The sequence below is a fragment of the Sorex fumeus genome, unplaced genomic scaffold (genome assembly GCF_029834395.1).
Source record: "Sorex fumeus unplaced genomic scaffold, SorFum_2.1 ptg000044l, whole genome shotgun sequence".
In the NCBI taxonomy this organism is placed as follows: Eukaryota; Metazoa; Chordata; class Mammalia; order Eulipotyphla; family Soricidae; genus Sorex; species Sorex fumeus.
The window spans coordinates 69,318,967-69,336,950 of NW_026606101.1; the positions used below are offsets into that span (position 1 = coordinate 69,318,967).

The 17,984-nt window shown below is 41.3% G+C and overlaps 1 protein-coding gene and 1 non-coding gene across 2 annotated transcripts in view; one reads left to right on the top strand and one right to left on the bottom strand.

The window, feature by feature from the left end:
• CLSTN2 (calsyntenin 2) overlaps positions 1–17,984 on the top strand; it is a 503,103-nt gene that overhangs the window by 168,534 nt on the left and 316,585 nt on the right. The gene's annotated exons all lie outside the window — the stretch shown is intronic.
• LOC130030824 (U6 spliceosomal RNA) lies at positions 15,810–15,913 on the bottom strand. Its single transcript, XR_008793504.1, has one exon. It is a non-coding gene; the product is annotated as a U6 spliceosomal RNA (small nuclear RNA).

The window sequence follows — 17,984 nt, forward strand, 5'->3', positions numbered from 1 at the left end:
TGTCTTGAATATCTTGGGATCTAAGGCATGAAATGCAATTTTGAGTAAAAAAATGTATTCCATAGTTGCCACCTTCTGGAACAAATAGCCTAGACCACAAAGATTTTGCTTGTTGACTTGTCAATAGAGAAATAAAAATATGATGTTCTTACTTGAAGTTAAGTGGAATTTGTACTGTTGCATCAGCTCTTCTCATTTGCTTTGAATAGAACATTTTCAGGCTCCGTGATGCAGTGGTTATTTTTATGCTTCAATTCCACTAGGTCAGAATGATCAGTTATTCAATGTAACAGGAATATAGATATTGATATGAATGTATTTTGGAAACCTGGTGAACAACTAGTCTCTTGATTTTAAGGGAAAGAGATTATCTCCCATCTTCAGGAGGCCTTGTTCAATTTATTGAAAAGCTTTAAGAGCAAAAACTTCTCAAATGAACTCTGCACCAAGATGTAACATCTTTTCTGAATGTAAGACTTCCAGACTGTAAGACTCCAAGACTGTATCTGAACTCCCTGTCTGCAGGTCTACTCAACAGATTTTAGACAGCATCCAAATGGTGTGACCAATTTCTGTGTGTAAACACGCACACATATTTATGTACCCACATATTTATACATCATCTCCTTTGTCTCTATTTCCACCTCCTTATCTATATCTCATTCCCATTTTCTCTGTTTTTCCGGATAATTGTTGCTTTTCTTCAATTACATTCTCCTTTTGTTTGTTTGGTTTTGGAACCATGCCTGGCTGTGCTCAGGGCTTACACCTGGTTCTATTTTCAGGGATTACTCCTGGTGGACTTGGGAGACCATATGTGGTGCCGAGACGGAACCTGGGTCACCTGTGTGCAAGGCTAGAGCTCTACCCATTTTACTAACTCTCTAGCCCAAGTTACTTACCATCTTAGATGTTTTGCCCCTCAAACCACTTTATCCAAGACTCCTCAATAGATAGAATAAATGCATGTCTAAGCATTGACACGCATTCATTCAGGAGGGGTGAGGAATGACCAAGTGGGGTTTTTCCATGAAGGATTATAGACCTTGTTTGATTTCCTTTAACTCCCTTGAGTCTCCATCACCTCCTCCAGGAAATAAAACTTTCACTCTGGGCAGGTGGTTATGGAGACTTAATGAGATCCTCTCACCAGAACCAACAGTTGAGCCTTTGCACACTGTAGTGTCCCTGGAGTAGCAATTCCTGGTGGTCTAGTAGCAGATGTGATTGAACAGTGGCAGAGCATTTCCAACTATTAGCTTTATTTATTTAAATATTTTATTAAACCACTGTAAGATACACAGTTACAAAGTTGTTCATGATTGAGTTTCAACCATACCTTCACCAGTACACATTTCCCACCTCCAGTGTCCCCAGTTTCCCTACTTCCATCTCCCACCCCAGTCTGCCTTTATGGCAGGCACTTTTCTTGTCTCTCTCTCCCTCTCTCTGTTTCTGTCTCTCTCTCCCTCTCTCTTTCCTTTTGGGCATTGTGGTTTGCAATACAGATATTGAAAGTTTATCACACATCCCTTTACCTACTTTTGGTATTTTCACACTTCCAGAGCGATCATTTCCAAGTATCATTGTTAAAGTGGTCCCTTCTCTCTCCTAACTGCCCTCTCTCCCCGCAGTTGTGGCAAGCTTCCAACCATGAACCAGTCCTCCTGTCCCTCATTTCTACTACCCTTAATCGTCTAGCTTCCAAGTTAAGGGCTGGTTTTAGGGAATTAAAGATGCTTAAAATGCGGTGAACTATGAGATATGGAAATAATAATCCTGAGGAGTCATAGCTATCACAATTTAGTGCACACTTTAGTTCAATAATGTTGTTCAGAAGGTAAGACATTTTGTGTGAAAAACGGATTGCTAAGTAACTAAATGGGAACATTAAACCATCTTCTCTCTCTCTCTCTTTCTCTCTCTCTCTCTCTCTCTCTCTCTCTCTCTCTCTCTCTCTCTCTCTCTCTCTCTCTCCCCTACTCTCAGCAATATTTCCCTGAATGACTCCTAATCATTTTTACAGACACATATACTTTTCCCAGCTCTGGAAATTAAGTCCAGAGTTCTATTAGGCATTGACTTAATCAATGAAATTTGGGATGGCAGGACTTGGATGTTGCCTGTCGAGGTACATCTGGTCCCATGTGATTCCTAGACTGTGATGCTGAAGGTACTTCAAGGAACCCTCCTTGATGAAATATTGACTTGGGTCTTTTTTTTTTTTATCTAGCAGTCCTGTAGGGTTGTATTGTATCCATGTTATAAAGGAGGGAAGAACTAGGAAGGCCGAAAGACTTGGCTCAGATACATGGTCAGTTATAATAATTATTGTTATCAATGCTTACATTGTCTGTACAGTAAGCCCGCTATTCTTTGCACCCAACCTTGGCATCTGTCTTAGGCAAATCTGGAGCAATTGACTTGATCTCAGTGATTTCTGCAGAAGTCACTGAGATCTCACCTTGTAAAGGAGCACAATTATTAATGCACACCTCCTCCTGGCCCACCGGTAGGATCCAGTAGGATCAGAGGTATTGTACTCAGAGAACAATCGATTATTTCTGGGTAGAAGAAATAATTAAAGAGATTAAAGGCATGAATTGGAGTAAATAGGATAATGGGAGATGGGGGATAAAGGAAAGGAGGGAGAAAAGAAAGAAAAAGAATCTTCGGCCCAGCAAGCCATTAAGGATTCAGCAACTCAGTCACCTTTTCCTCAAATGCATTTTCAACCCAATTAAAGCAGCGAAACGTAACCCTCATCTTTGGTAAGTTTTGTACGTGTGAGTCATACACATGGATTTGTATTTAAAACTCTCTAATTGGTACCTTGAGCAGGAGAAATGCATCTCTTCTAATTAAGTGATGGCAAATGCCACCCTATGATTTGGGGGGTCCGCCTTCTTTCTTCTTGGGTGATGCGAGAAAAACGGTTAGCTCGAAGCAAAAGGCTGCTAATGACTTCAGGCACAGGAGGTAGCATCCAGGCTAAGGTGGGCTGATCCATGTGCTGAGCTAGCAGGGCTGATGAACAGCTCTGGGACTAGGAATCGGGCTCCCCACAAAACAGGTTCACAGTTCCATGAGGATGAGAGACTGGGAAATTGCTCATTGCCATAAGGGGCCTGTGGTATGAGAACAAGACTCCTGGGGTGACCTGCAGTACAGAGGAGAGTGGGGAGGAGGAGGGAAGTTGAGAAATCTGGGGCTTTGGAGTGGGCTGCTCGAAGTCTTGGGGTGGGGGGCAGAAGAGCCACTAATGGGGCCTGAGTGAGGAAGTATAGGTTGAGCAATGCTGTGACTCACGTCTCACCCCTCTCTAGGTCCCATCTCCCATGCCCTTGAAACAGGGCATCCAGCTGCTTCTCAGGATGCAAGGGCAATCATTCTTGCTTTTGATTCACTTCATTGCATGGACAAACATGCACTGGAGCTAGTACATATATATTTTAAAATGGTGGTTGAGAAAGCGCAACTGACGATGAGCCCTGAAGGGAGAACAGGGTCTGAATGAGAAAACAGGAGCAGGGAGTGGCACCACCTTCCAGCCCTCCTGCAGCCCCTCAGGGTCCTTTGTTAGGTCCAGCACTGTGGTTGCCAGTCCTGTGTCTTCTGGCAGATTGACTTCCTCTGCTCTATAATAATTTTTTTAAAATTATGATTGTTTATTCTGTTTTTTTTCCTTAAATTTTTATTAGTGAAACACCATGAGTATCTGATCATTGTATAACTGAAATCCGTGCTCTATAATGAATTTTGAGTGATGGTCTGCAGGAATGGAGGCCAACTTTTAGGAGCCTTGTGTCAAGTGTTTATCTCCAGACACGATGACTAGGCCACCTCTACATAGGTTTCAAGATCTAATCAATGAGCCCTGCCTACTCGGTGCAACCATTTCTCTGATTCAGGTATCTGCCCTAGTCCAGGAAGCTCTCCTAGCAGATAAGGTCAGGATGGAATGGTGGGCCCAGCAGGCAAAAGACCAGCTTGTCCACCAGAATGATCTATTTTCTTAAGTCTAGTTGATCTCACTGGAGTACTTTTAAACAAAATCAACACAGTACAAGTTTTTGTGCTCGTAAGGACTGATGTTTTAAGGATGAAATTGCAAGCAAAGGGCAGGGCCCACTTAGAATGCAAGTAGACAAAACAAGGTCAACAACCCCTTAGCTTGCGATCCTTGGTGCGCCTATTGGGCATGAAATGTTTTTCAGAGGTGGAAGCAGAGATGGGAGCCTGCGAATGCTCTTGAGAGGTTCTGGGTTCTGTGTGCACTGGCTGGCTAGACCTCATTTGTCTCTAAATGAAGCAGAAATATCACACTTGTGCTTCCCCTGTCTGAGTGAAAACGACAGAAATCTTTCCAGATGCTGGAAACCATGGTAAAGAGACAAGACAGGGGCCAAAACCAGTCCTAAAGGGGGTTGTGTCTCAGCTCTCAAGAGTTAGACAACTGATCCAAAAGTCACTTCTGAGGTTACATCCTCAGGGAGCCAAGTGAGAACTGACTGGCCTCGGGCTATTGGAGCAGAAAGACAAAACATTTGTCAGGGGAAGGAACAGATTTAATAGGAAATAACAGTCAAGGTACAAACATCAATATCTGTTGCTTCTTTCTGGAAAGGAAATGGCCCTCCAGCATCTCAGGAAGTCAGGGGACGGGGGAGACTTCCTAACGATTTCTGCGGTTGTTAATCCCTGGGCAATGCGAATGCTTGGCCCCTCAGATACTGGTTCTCCTATCACACCCACCTTCATACTTCACCCAGAGTACAGCTGGGTCTCTTGCCACTGGGCCTTGCCCTTTATTCCTCAGAGACACCCCTCCCCCCCCCCCCAAACACACATTCCACACATGGCTTCTTCATCCCTGCTTAATTTCTAAAGCTTCTTTCTCCAAGAGGACATTCTAGATTATCAGAGCTGAGTTTGTCATCCCCTATTACTTGCTGTCTCCCCTGCTTACCTACTTCTTACTAAACTGCTTAGCCAACCTCCCTTTCTTGCCCTGGAGTTATCTGGATGATAAAATCTTTGATACCAGCCAGTAAAATAATACAGGTCTTTGTCTTCTTTTGTTTGGGAGGTCACACCAGCAGTGCTTAGGGCTTACTCTTTCTTGGTTCTGTGGCCAGAGGTCACTCCTTGCAGGCTCAAGGGAGTGATATGAATGCCAGGGATCTACCCCCGTCAGCAGTCCAGGTTTTTGCTTTGCATGCAGCCAACTTTAATTCAATCCTCTGGCGCTGCATATGGTCCCCTGAGCACTGTCAGTAGTGATCTCTGAACAGAGTCAGAAGTAAGCCCTGAGTATCAGGATTGTCCCAACTTCCTTGAAGAAAAATATTTGATATCATCACGATAACGATCATCCTGTTGTTCGTTGATTGCCTCGAGTAGGCACCAGTAATGTCTCCTTTGTCCTAGCCCTGAGATTTTAAAGTGCCATATTCATGGCTCTTTCAGGGTTAGGAGAATGAGACCCATCATTGTTACTGGTATTTGGCATATTGGGTACACCACAGGGAGTTTGCCAGACTCTTCCGTGTGGGCAGGTTACATTCAGTAGCCTGCCAGGTTGTCCAAAGTAAGAATGAGATAATAAGATGTCGTGCGGCCACATTCGCTACCGGGAGCTGGGTTTTGTAGTCTCTGGGTCTTGGCCGTTGATGAGATTACACAGCGCCAGTGGGTCAGTTGTTGGGTGTGACCCCTGCCTACTGGAAGATGGAGGATCTGAGTTGAGGATTCTCAGCCCCGATCCGAGCAGGCTTGGAGATCTCAGCCCCGGGACCTGCATGCCTTTGTTCCTCTGCTGGTATCTTCATGCATGTGGAGGGAGGTTTCAGCATGGTTGTGACTGGTTCTGGAGGTCTTTGGCTGCTGGAGCTCTGCTTGGGGTGGGGAGGGAAACTCAACCCGCCCCCTCCAAGGGGCTCCGGCGAGGACAGCCAAGCAAGGGGCAGGAGACTCTGTGCTGTTCTCTTCCGGGAGCTGGGTTTTGTAGACTCTGGGTCTTGGCCGTTGATGGGATTACATGATTTGATATCATCTTGTATTTTTTTTTATTTTGGGCCACACCCAGTGATGCTCAAAGGTTACTCCTTTCTGACTTTTCACTCAGGAATTTCTCCCAGTGGTGCTTTGGGAAGCATATGGGATGCAGGAGATAAAACTCGGGTCAGCCACATGCAAGGCAAATGCTCTACCTACTGTACTATAGCTCTGGCCCCATATCTTATATTTCTTGAAGTATCACTTACACATTAGAGCTCACTTTTTAAATGTGCAGTTTGACTAGGTTTGACAGAGGCACACAGAAGTGGGAAGTCTCTCAATATCCCAGAAATCCCTTATGCAGAATTCTTGCAGACAGCCCTCCCCTCTCCAAGATCCTATCAGTTCTGAGTCCTTTATCTGTCCTCATACTTCTGCATTTTTTAAACTGTCCCGTGAATGGCATCAAACAGCATAAGGTCCTTTGTGTCTGATTTCTTTCATTTTATTTCACCCGAGGGATGCTTGGGAGAATCATTCATATCATGTGCGGATCAGTAGTTGGGTTCTCTGTTGAGTTGAGTAGGTGTCTGTTATATGGATACACAGCAATTTATTCAATGTTCACTCATTGATAGTCACATTACTTTCCAGTGTGACACTATCTTGAATAAAGATTTGATGAATGTTTGCATACAAGTTTTCTTGTGTAAACTGTATATTTAGGAATGGAATTGCTGGGTTATTTTGTTTAAAAAATTGCCACACTATTTTCCTAAATGACTGTTACTTTGCCCTCTGATTAGCAATGTCTCAAGAGGGCATGGTTTCACATCCTCACCAGAAGCTAGTATTCTCAGTCAGATTTTATCTATGTTAGTGATCTTGCAGCCATAACCTTTGGGAGACTTTAGTTGAGAGTTCCCTGTTAACTGTTTATGTTGGACATATCTTCATGTTCTTATGAGAAGTTCCTCTACTCGCTTTGGTAATATGTAGGTTCAAATTTTGGTTTCCCTCCACCCTCATTATTTGTATTTTAATTATTGAGTTGCAACAATTCTTTGCATATTTTGGATACAAGTCTTTGGAAGATATGTTTTGCAAATCTTTCTTTTACTCTTTGGCACGCTAAAGAAAAATTTCTTAAGAATGTTTTTCAAAGACTAGAAATCTATAATTTCTATAAAGTTTATTATTCCTTTTATGGCTTTGTTTGTTCCTTTTAATAAATTTTTGCCTATCTCAAGGACACTCGGATTTTCTTCTATGCTTTCTTTGAAAGGTTTTTATAATTTTAACGCCTACATTTAGGATCCTGGTCCACTTAGAGATGGTTTTTGTTTACGGTGTAGGGTAGGATTGAAGTTCTTTTTCTTTTTATCTGCATGAATATTCCAGTTTTCCAGCAGTTTTGAAAAGATTTTTCTTCCCCCACATTAAATTATCTTGGAATTTTTGTCAGCATTAATGGATCATGTGGATGTGTGGCTATTTATGTATTCATTATTTTTATAATTGGCTGTGCCCTTCTTTATCTCAATACCTAATTATCTACATTGTGGCAACTTTACAAAAAGTCTTAAAATTGGGTAATGTACATCTTCCATTTGTATAAATTTTAAAAAATTGTTTTGACTAATTGAGGTTTTATAAATTTTGTTTTATTTTATTTTATTTTTTAAAAAATTTATTAGTGAAACCCCATGAGGTACAGTTGTAGAGTTACAAATTTTTGTGCTTGGCTTTCAGTTATACAGTGATCGAGTACCCATCCGTTCACCAGTACCCATTATCCACCACCAATGATCCCAGTATACCTCCCACCCCCCCATCCCCCCTTCCATTCCACCTCTGTGGCAGGGCATTCCCTTTTGTTCTCTCTCTCCTTTTGGATGCTGTGTTTTGCAAAAGAGGCATTGAGTGGCAATTATGTTCGGTCTACAGTCTACTTTCAGCATGTATCTCCCATCCTGGGAGGATCCTCCCAACACCCTTTACTTGGTGCTCCCTTCTCTATCTGAGCTGCCTTTCCCCCTAGCATGTGTGGCTGGCCTGGAAGCCATGCAGTGAACCTCCTGGTACTTATCTCAGCTATTCATGGGTGTTAATCTCCTATTTTATTACTTTATGTTCCCCAGATGAATGCAGTCTTTCTATGTCTGCCCCTCTCTTTCTTACTCATTTCACTTAGCGTGATACTTTCCATGTAGTACCCACTTGTACGTAAATTTCATAACTTCATCTTTTCTAACAGCTGCATAGTACTCCATTGTGCAGATGTACCAAAGTTTCTTTAACCAGTCATCTGTTCTCGGGCACTCAGGTTTTTTCCACATTTTGGCTATTGTGAACAGTGAAGCAATGAACATAGAAGTGCAGATGTCATTTTTTTGCCTCTCTGGGATATATTCCCAGGAGTGGTATTGCTGGATCAAATGGGAGCTCAATTTATAATTTTTTGAGAATAGTCCATACTGTTTTCCAAACGGCCTGAACCAGTCGGGATTCCCACCAGCAGTGAAGGAGGGTCCCTTTCTTGCCACATCCGCGCCAGCACCAGTTGCATTTGTTTGTTTGGATGTGGTCCAGTCTCTGTGGTGTGAAATGATATCTCATTGTTGTCTTGATCTGCATCTCCCTGATGATTAATGATGAAGTGCATTTTTTGATGTGCCTTTTTGCCATTCAGATTTCTTCTTTGAGAAAGTTTATGTTCATTCCATTGCCCCATTTTTTGATGGGGTTGGATGTTTTCTTCTTGTGGAGTTCAACCAGTACTTTGTATATCCTTGACATCAACCCCTTGTCAGATGGGTATTGGGCAAATATCCTTTCCCATTCTGTAGACTGTCTTTGTATTTTGATCACTGTTTCTTTTGAGCTGCAGAAGCTTCTTAGTTTAAGATAGTCCCATTTGTTTATCTCTGTTTTCACTTGCTTGGCCAGTGGCGTGACATCTTTGAAGAGACCATTAGCTTCAATGTCGTGGAGGGTTTTGCCAAACTTGTCTTCAATGTACCTTATGGATTCCGGTCTGATGTTGAGGTCTTTAATCCATTTTGATCTTACTTTTGTACATGGTGTTAGGCAGAGATCTGAGCCCATTTTTCGCATGTAGCTGTCCAATTTTGCCAGCACAATTTGTTAAAGAGTCTTTCCTTGCTCCACTTCACATTTCTTTCTGCCTTATCAAAGATTAGATGATCATATGTTTGGGGGGAGATGTCAGTGTATTCAACCCTGTTCCATTGGTCTGCAGCTCTGTCTTTGTTCCAGTACCATGCTGTTTTAATTATTACTGCTTTGTAGTAGAGTTTGAAGATAGGGAGGTTGAATCCTCCAGTTTTCTTTTTCCCAAGAATTGATTTAGCTATTCGTGGGGGCTTATTGTTCCATATGAATTTCTTGAGTGTTTGCTCCATTTCTTTGAAGAATGTCATGGGTATCGTTATAGGGATTGCATTGAATTTGTACAATGCTTTGGGGAATATTACCATTTTGACAATGTTAATTCTCCCGATCCATGAGCAGGGGATATCTTTCCATTTCCTTGCGTCCTCTTTTATTTCCTGAAGTAGCGTTTTGTAGTTTTCTTTGTACGGGTCTTTGACTTCCTTAGTTAAGCTGATTCCTAGGTACTTGATTTTCTGAGGCACAATTGTGAATGGGATTGTGTTTTTCATGTCACTTTCTTCTCTCTCATTATTTGCATATAGGAAAGGCATGGACTTTTGGGTATTGATTTTATAGCCTGCAACTTTACTATACAAGTCTATTGTTTCTAGGAGTTTCTCGATAGAGGTTTTAGGGTTCTCTAAGAATAGTATCATATTATCTGTGAATAGTGAAAGCTTGATTTCTTCCTTTCCTACCTGAATGCCCTTAATATCTTTTTCTTGCCTAACCACTATTGCAAGTACTTCCAGTACTGTATTGAACAGCAGTGGAGAGAGTGGGCATTCTTGTCTCGTCCCTGATCTTAGAAGGAAGTCTCTCAATTTTTCCCCATTGAGGATGATGCTTGCCGTAGGCTTGTAGTAGATAGCTTTAACTATATTGAAGAAATTCCCTTCTATCCCCATTTTCATCCTAAATGGGTGCTGGATCTTGCCAAATGCTTTCTCTGCATCTATTGATATAATCGTATGGTTTTATCTTTTCTTTTGTTGATATGATGGATTATGTTGATTGATTTCTGAATGTTAAACCATCCTTGCATCCCCGGGATGAATCCCACTTGGTCATGGTGTACGATCTTTTTGATGAGTTGTTGAATTCTATTTACTAGTATTTTGTTGAGAATCATTGCATCTGTGTTCATCAGGGATATCAGCCTGTAGTTTTCTTTTCTTGTAGTGTCTTTGTTTCCTTTTGGCTTCAAAGAAATTGGGTTTCATAGAAATTGGGAGAGTTTCTCTTTCTTCAATTTCCTGGAAAAACTTGAGAAGAACTAGCAATAGGTTCTCTTTAAATGTTTGGAAAAATTCGCTAGTGAATCCGTCTGGACCTGGGCTTTTGTTTTTGGGAATACTTTTGATTACAGTTTCAGTTTCCTTGATGTTAACAGGACTATTCAGGTACTCTAGATCTTCTTGATTTAGCATTGGGGGATTATAGGAATCCAGAAATTTATCCATTTCTTCTAGCTTCTCTTGCTTCATGGCATACAGACTTTCCAAATAGTCTCTGGTGATCTTTTGAATTTCTTTGGTTTCTGTTGTGATATCCCCCTTCTCATTTCTGATTCGGTTTATTAGGGTTCTCTCTCTCTCTCTCTCTCTCTCTCTCTCTCTCTCTCTCTCTCTTTCTTTGTGAGTCTTGCTAGTGGTTTATCTATCTTATTTTTTTTCTCGAAGCACCAGCTCTTGGTTTCATTGATCTTTTGAATTTTTTGGGGGGTTTCCATGTTGTTGATTTCTGCTCTAAGTTTTATGATCTCTTTCATTTTGTCTGATTTGGGCTCCTTTTGTTGGTCCTTTTCTAAGATCTTGAACTGTGAAGTCAGGTTGTTTATGTGGGCCCTTTCTTCCTTCCTGAGAAATTCTTGCAGAGCTATAAATTTTCCCCTTAACATGGCTTTAGCCATGTCCCATAGGTTCTGGTAGCTTGTGTCTTCATTCTCATTTGCTTCTAGGTATCTTTTGATTTCGTCCTTGACTTCCTTCCTGACCCACTCGTTCAATGTTGAGTTGTTTAATTTCCAGGCGTTTGATTTGGTTCTTTGTGTCTGTGTGTGATTTTCATCAATCTTCAGTGCATAGTGGTCTGAAAAAAATTGTTGATACTATTTCTATCTTCCTGATTCTGTTGAGGTATGTTTTGTGGACTAGCATGTGGTCTATTTTGGAAAATGTTCTGCGTGCACTGGAGAAGAATGTGTATTCTTTCTTTTTGGGGTGTAAAGTCATTTACAGGTCTATTAAGTCCTCTCTATTCTATTTCTCCTTCAAAGCCATTGTTTCCTTGCTGATTTTTGTTCTTGTTGATCTATCCAGAGGTGATAATGTGATGTTGAAGATTCTGGCTACTACTGTGTTGATAGCAATGTCCTCCTTAAAATCTGTTAGCAGTTGTTTTAAATATTTAGCTGTTCCCTCATTAGGTGTGTATACATTTAAGAGTGTGATTTCTTCCTGTTGTACATATCCCTTGATGAATAGAAAATGACCTTCACTGTCCCTTATAATCTTTTTCAACCTGAAGTGTATGTTGTCGGAAACTAGTATGGCCACACCAGCTGTTTTGAGGGAGCTGTTTGCTTGCAGGATTGTTTCTATCCTTTAACTTTGAGTCTGTGTTTGCTCTGACTGTTCAGAGTTTCTTGTAGGCAGCAGAATGTTGGGTTCTGTCTCTGAATCCATTTTGCCACTCTGTGTCTCTTAATTGGTGAATTTAGACCATTGACATTGAGAGAGATTATTGTTGTGGGATTTTGTGTCATCTTTCTGTAAGTGTTTGTTGTGCTTGTAGGGTTTGTCTTGTCTTATAGTAGCCCCTTTAGCCCTTATTTTAGGTTTGGTTTTGAGTCTGTGAAGTTCCTGAGCTGCTGTTTATCTAGAAAATAGTGTACTGTTCCTTCGATTTTGAGTGAGAGCTTAGCTGGATAGAGTATTCTTGGTGAACCATTCATTTCAGTGAGTTTTTTCCACTATATCCCGCCATTACCTTTGGGCTTGGAGGGTTTCCTCTGATAGGTCTAACCTAAGGGGTGCTCCTTTGTATGTGATTTCCTTCTTTGACCTTGCTGCTTGCAGTATTGTATCTCTATTGGCAGCATCGATCATTCTAACTATGATATGTCTTGGAGTGTTTTTGTTAGGGTCCCTTTTAGCTGGCACCCTCTGGGCTCCTTGAATGTGAATGGCTGCATTGTCGAGCTCTAGGAATTTTTTAGCAATGATTTGTTTAACCGTGGCTTTTTCATTGGGATTGTTTCTCTGACCTTCTGGTACACCAATGATTCTAATATTGTTCCTCTTGAAATCATCTACTAGGACTCTGATTTACTCTAGAGCTATTTTGAGGTCTCTTACCATTGTTTGTTGTTGCCTGTTGGCTTGGTGCAGCTGATCTTCCAGCTCACTGATTCTGTCTTCAGCTGTGGTCATTCTACTGTTGAGGGCACAGACTGAGTTTTTTATTTCATCTACCGAATCTTTTATTTGTGACATTTCTGTGCATAGCTTTCCAATTTCTGCTCTCATTTCTTCCTGTATTTTCTCGATTGTTTCTCTCATGTCCTCCTTCAATTTACTGAATATCTGTCTCACGGTTTCATTAAGTTCATTGAACATCTTCATTACTTCATATCTGAATTATTTCTCAGAGAGGTCCCTTAGGTGAGTAGCACCTATTGAGGCTTCTGGACTCTTTTCATCATTCTCCCCTCGTGGTGGGGATTTGTGTTGTTTCTTCATGTTGGTGTGGAGGTATGGACACTGAGATGTTACACAAGATTGCTGGGTATGAGTAAATTATCTGCAGCCCAAATTAGGCCACGCCCACTTCTACAGAGGCCATGCCCACTTTCGAAGGGGCCATACCCCCTATGGGTAAGTGGTGTGTGGGGGGGTGTGGTTACAACCTGGGGGACAAAGAAGATCGGGCACAGCGTTGGAAATGAACAGGGAGAGGCTCAGGGATGGTGAGCATCCCAGTGTCCTAGAGGATGCCTGGGGTGCATACAGGGAGAAAGCCAAATCCCAGGTTCCAGTACTGACTGACCTGGGGGAGGAAGAAGACCGGGTGCAGCGTTGGGGACAAACAGGAAGAGGGTCAGGGATGGTGATCAACCCAGGGTCCTAGAGGACGCCTGGGGTGCTTAGGTGGAGAAAGCCAAGACCCGGGTTTGAGTACTGACTGACCTGTGGGAAGAAGAAGACCGGGCGCAGTGTTGGGGACAAACAGGAAGAGGCTCAGGATAAATTTTATTTTAATATTACCTTTTTCCCGTTGGTTTTAGGTCACACCTGGTAATGTTCAGAGCTTACTCCTGGTTCTGCATTCAGGAATTACTCCTGATAGTATTCAGGAAACCACATGGGATACTGCAGATAGAACCTAGGTTAACCATGTGCAAGACAAGTAGCTTACCTGCTGTACTATTATTCCAGCCCATCTAATATTACTTTTTGAATTAACTTCTCCATCAAAGAATTCTTCTACTATTTTTATTTGCATTTCACTATCAATAATTTAAGAATAACATAGCTGAGTTGAATCAAGCAACTTAGAGAAAGAATTTCAGTGTCTAAACTAAGATCTCTCGAGGTCTTCTTTTTTTTTTTTTTTTTGTTGGTGGGCGGGGGATGGAATCTGTAGAGCTCAGGAACTCTGAAGGCCCTTCTCAGTAATTCTTAAGCAACAATCACTGATGTAAAGGCATGAAGATATGGTGCTATCCCTGGCAGTGCTTGGAGGCTCCCATGGCTGTGTCCCACAATACTTAGGAGATATGTGGTACCTGAAATTGAACCCAGGTGGGCTGAAAATTGCAGGAAAAGTGTCTCAATTCCTATATTCTCTCTGGTGCTCCTCTAGCTCTTCTTTAAAATCATATTGATTCCTTAGAGCTTTGGGTACACAGTTCTTGCATGTAATTTGTGAAAGTAATTCTTGGACATTTCATGCTTTTTTGGTGCAATCATATTCAAAATTTTAAATTAAATCTTTGCCTTTTATTTCTAGTATACAGAAATGCAATTGTATTTTTACACAGTAAATGATTTTAATTTTTAACTAATTTTTTTATTGAATAACAGTGAGATACACAATTACAAAGTTGTTCATAATTGGTTTCAGTCACATAATGTTCCAACACCCATCCCTTCACCAGTGTACCATTTCCCACCATCAGTAGTTCCAGTCCCCCACCAACTGCTGCTTGCCTCTATGACATGCCCTTCTCTTCTCTTCTCTTCTCTTCTCTTCTCTTCTCTTCTCTTCTCTTCTCTTCTCTTCTCTTCTCTTCTCTTCTCTTCTCTTCTCTTCTCTTCTCTCCTCTCCTCTCCTCTCCTCTCCCCTCCCCTCCCCTCCCCTCCCCTCCCCTCCCCTCCCCTCTCCTCTCCTCTTCCTCTTCTTATCTCTTCTCTCTCTCATTTTGGATCTTTTAGTTTACAATACAGATAATAAATGAAAGTTATCCGAAATATCCCTTTACCTACTTTCAATTTCTGTCCAAATGATCAGTTCCAACTATTATTGCCATATTGGTCTCTTTTCTATACTAGCTGTGCTTCGCCCCCCCACACACTTGTGTGGTAAGCTTCCATCCATTGACAAGTCCTCCTGGCCCCTATTTACCCTGGCTTTGGATATTAATATATATATATATATATATATATATATACACATGACATGCATGACATGCAAATTTGTGAAGCATATATATATATGGGCTGGAGCGATAGCACAGCAGGTAGTGTGTTTGCCTTGCACTTGGCCAACCTGGTCAGCCCAGGTTCGATTCCTGCACCCCTCTCGGAGAGCCCGGCAAGCTACCAAGAGTATCTCGCCCATACGGCAAAACCTGGCAAGCTACCCATGATGTATTCGATATGCCAAACACAGTAACAACAAGTCTCACAATGGAGACATGGAGACGTTACTGGGCCCACTTGAGCAAAACAATGAACGATGGGAGGACAGTGCTGCAGTGCTATATATATATATATATTCATATATATGTATATATATTCATATATATGTATATATATTCATATATATGTATTCATATGTATATATTCATATATATGTATATATATTCATATACATATGTATATATTTACATATATATTCACACAAAGGAATGCTTTTATTCTATATTTGTCTTTCTCTTTCTGACTCATTTTTATCAGCATGCCCATCCATTTATTAGAAAATTTCATGGCTTCATTCTTCCTAATGGCTGTGTAGTATTCCATTTTGTAGATGTACCATTTTTTTTTTTTAACGAGTTGTCTGCTCTCAGCCCTCAGGTTGTTTCCAGATTCTGGCTATTGTGAATAGTGCTGCAATGAACATAGATGTGCAAATAGCATTTCTGCTATGTGTTTTTGGTATATTCCCAGGAGTGGTATTGCTGGGTCAGATGGAAGCTCAATTTCTAACTTTATGAGGAATGCCCATATTGTTTTCCAAATAGCCTGGACCAGCCAACAGTCCCACCAACAGTGAAGAAGAACTTTCTCTCCGAACCCACACTAGCATTACTTGCTCTTGGATTTTTTTTTATGTGTGTCATTCTCTGTGGTGTGAGATGATATCTCATTGTGGTTTTTATTTGCATCTCCCTGATGATTAGTGATAAAAACATGGAATGCTTCACGAATTTGCATGCCATTGTTGCGCAGGGGCCATACTAATCTTCTCTGTATCATTCCAGTTGTATATGTGCTGCAGAAGTGAGCAGTAAATAAAATTGCTTTTTAATATCTTGATTCTAACCTGTGACCTTCCTAATCTCACTTACTTCTGGTATTTTGTGGCTTGTCTAGTTTCATTGATGATTATGTTTTCTGTGAATGAAAACTATTTTACTGAATTCATTTCCACTCTATTTTGTTGTTGTTGTTGCCTTATTGCAGGGGTTACAGTTTCCATCTAGGACCTGTAAATAGAACAGCACAAGAGAAGGGAAGGGAGCATTCCCGTTTGGATTCCACTTACCTTTGATAGGACAGCATTAACTCTTTGGCTATTCAGTGTAATGTTAACCACAGGATTTTATAAACATGATTTGTCCTGTTGCTTCCATGCTAGCTCTTTTTTGCTAATACTTTTTATTATAAGTGGATGTTGAAGTTTTCCAAATGCATTCAGGTCCCCACTCTGCCCCCCACCGCTCACACACTCTAGTTTACAGCCAATAGGGGAGGAGAGAGTGTTTCTGCACATTTTAGGAACTCCAGAAACATTTGTGGAATGAGAAAGGCTGGGCTAAAGATCTCTGAGAGGCAAGGCCACAGCACCATACAGTCATTTCAAAGAACGAGATAAGCCTGAGTACTTGAATGCCTTTTCATGCTAAAGATACTTGGTGTGCCTAAATGATCTCATGCAATTTTCACATTTTATGAAGTATCTTCATTTCAAAAGAGAATTTGGGAAAGAAGAAAAAATTAAGAAGTTTCAGCATGGCTGGGGCATGAGGAGGAAGCCCAGTGTTTTGTTACTACTTAGGAATAAAAAGATAATCATTAAGTTTAGAAAGCCAAAAATGTCTTTACAAAAGACACTGTTTTTATATGAAAATAAGGATAATTCAACACTGTGATAGAATGAAAGAATCAAAGCAGTTGGTGGTCCAGTGACTAGGAATGTTGTTTTTCGAAGAAGCATTGGGCCACTGAGAAATGTAACCCTTGACTGGGCCATGAACAATATCCTTATCATTGAAATCCTGTAAATGTCAGTTATTGGTTTTACATCCCACGAGAGTTGATCTCCAGATGAAGCAAGGGAGATTTAATTACAGCTCCTCATCAAAATAAAATGTTTATCAACCTTGACAAAGCAAAAGTTGAGCTTGATCTGAAAGAAACTTGAAAGTGGAAGAGAAATGACAGAATATTAGGGACATTAACATTCTTATCTTCCCCAAAAGGATTTATAAGGCTCAGCTCCTTGCCTCCAAAATGAGATACACAGTTCTCTCTAATGAGTTGTTGTGGAATGATAAGCGCACATTAAATGTCTAATAGGTGTTAACTAATCAACCAACTGGCAAGGAGCTAGAGAAGAAGAAAGTGAGGCAGGCTGTGATTGGGAAGATGAGCACTAGCACTCCTTGTCTACGAAGCATCTTTCCTATGGATAATGCCTTGCTGGAGGTCAGGGGGTTGAGGCAGAGTAACGGAGCATCAGGACTGTGTACCCCAGTTCTGAATGACCAGAGGATCCTTTGGAGGAGTGTTGTAGCCCCCATTTTACTGTGGAGGATGTTCAGAGTCTGAGCAGACATCCGACTTGATAGGACCAACCTAAAATGCAACAACTGTGACTGTGGATTCTCCACTGTCTGCCTTGGAGCCGAGAGGCACAATGAATCTGCAACACTGAGTGAGCTCCTGGCACATTCTTGGTACACATTTCTAATGAATAGGCCCCTCGGCTTAATTAAAGGCAAAAAGAGATTAATTGTATCTCCCAACAGCTGCAAATTATTTACATTGCATTTGTGTTGATGACTAATAAAAGAGCAAAGGAGTGTTGGGGACAGCCCAGGGTGGCTGTAATTCTTCCAAGGTCCATAAAGAAGCACCAGTTAGAATGCCAACGTGCGAGCATGGATGAGCCTGCAGGCTGTTTCCCACCCTCAGTGAGCAGAGCTGCTCGCTTCTTGGTCAGGATTCGATGAGTAGAAATGCGTCTCAGGGGCCGAGACCTGAGAATAGCAACTCAGAGGTCCTTGTCCTTCCCATCTGCCCCTTGCTTAGTTCATAATTGCTGTGGAATAGATGAGAAGGAGGCACCAGAGGGGA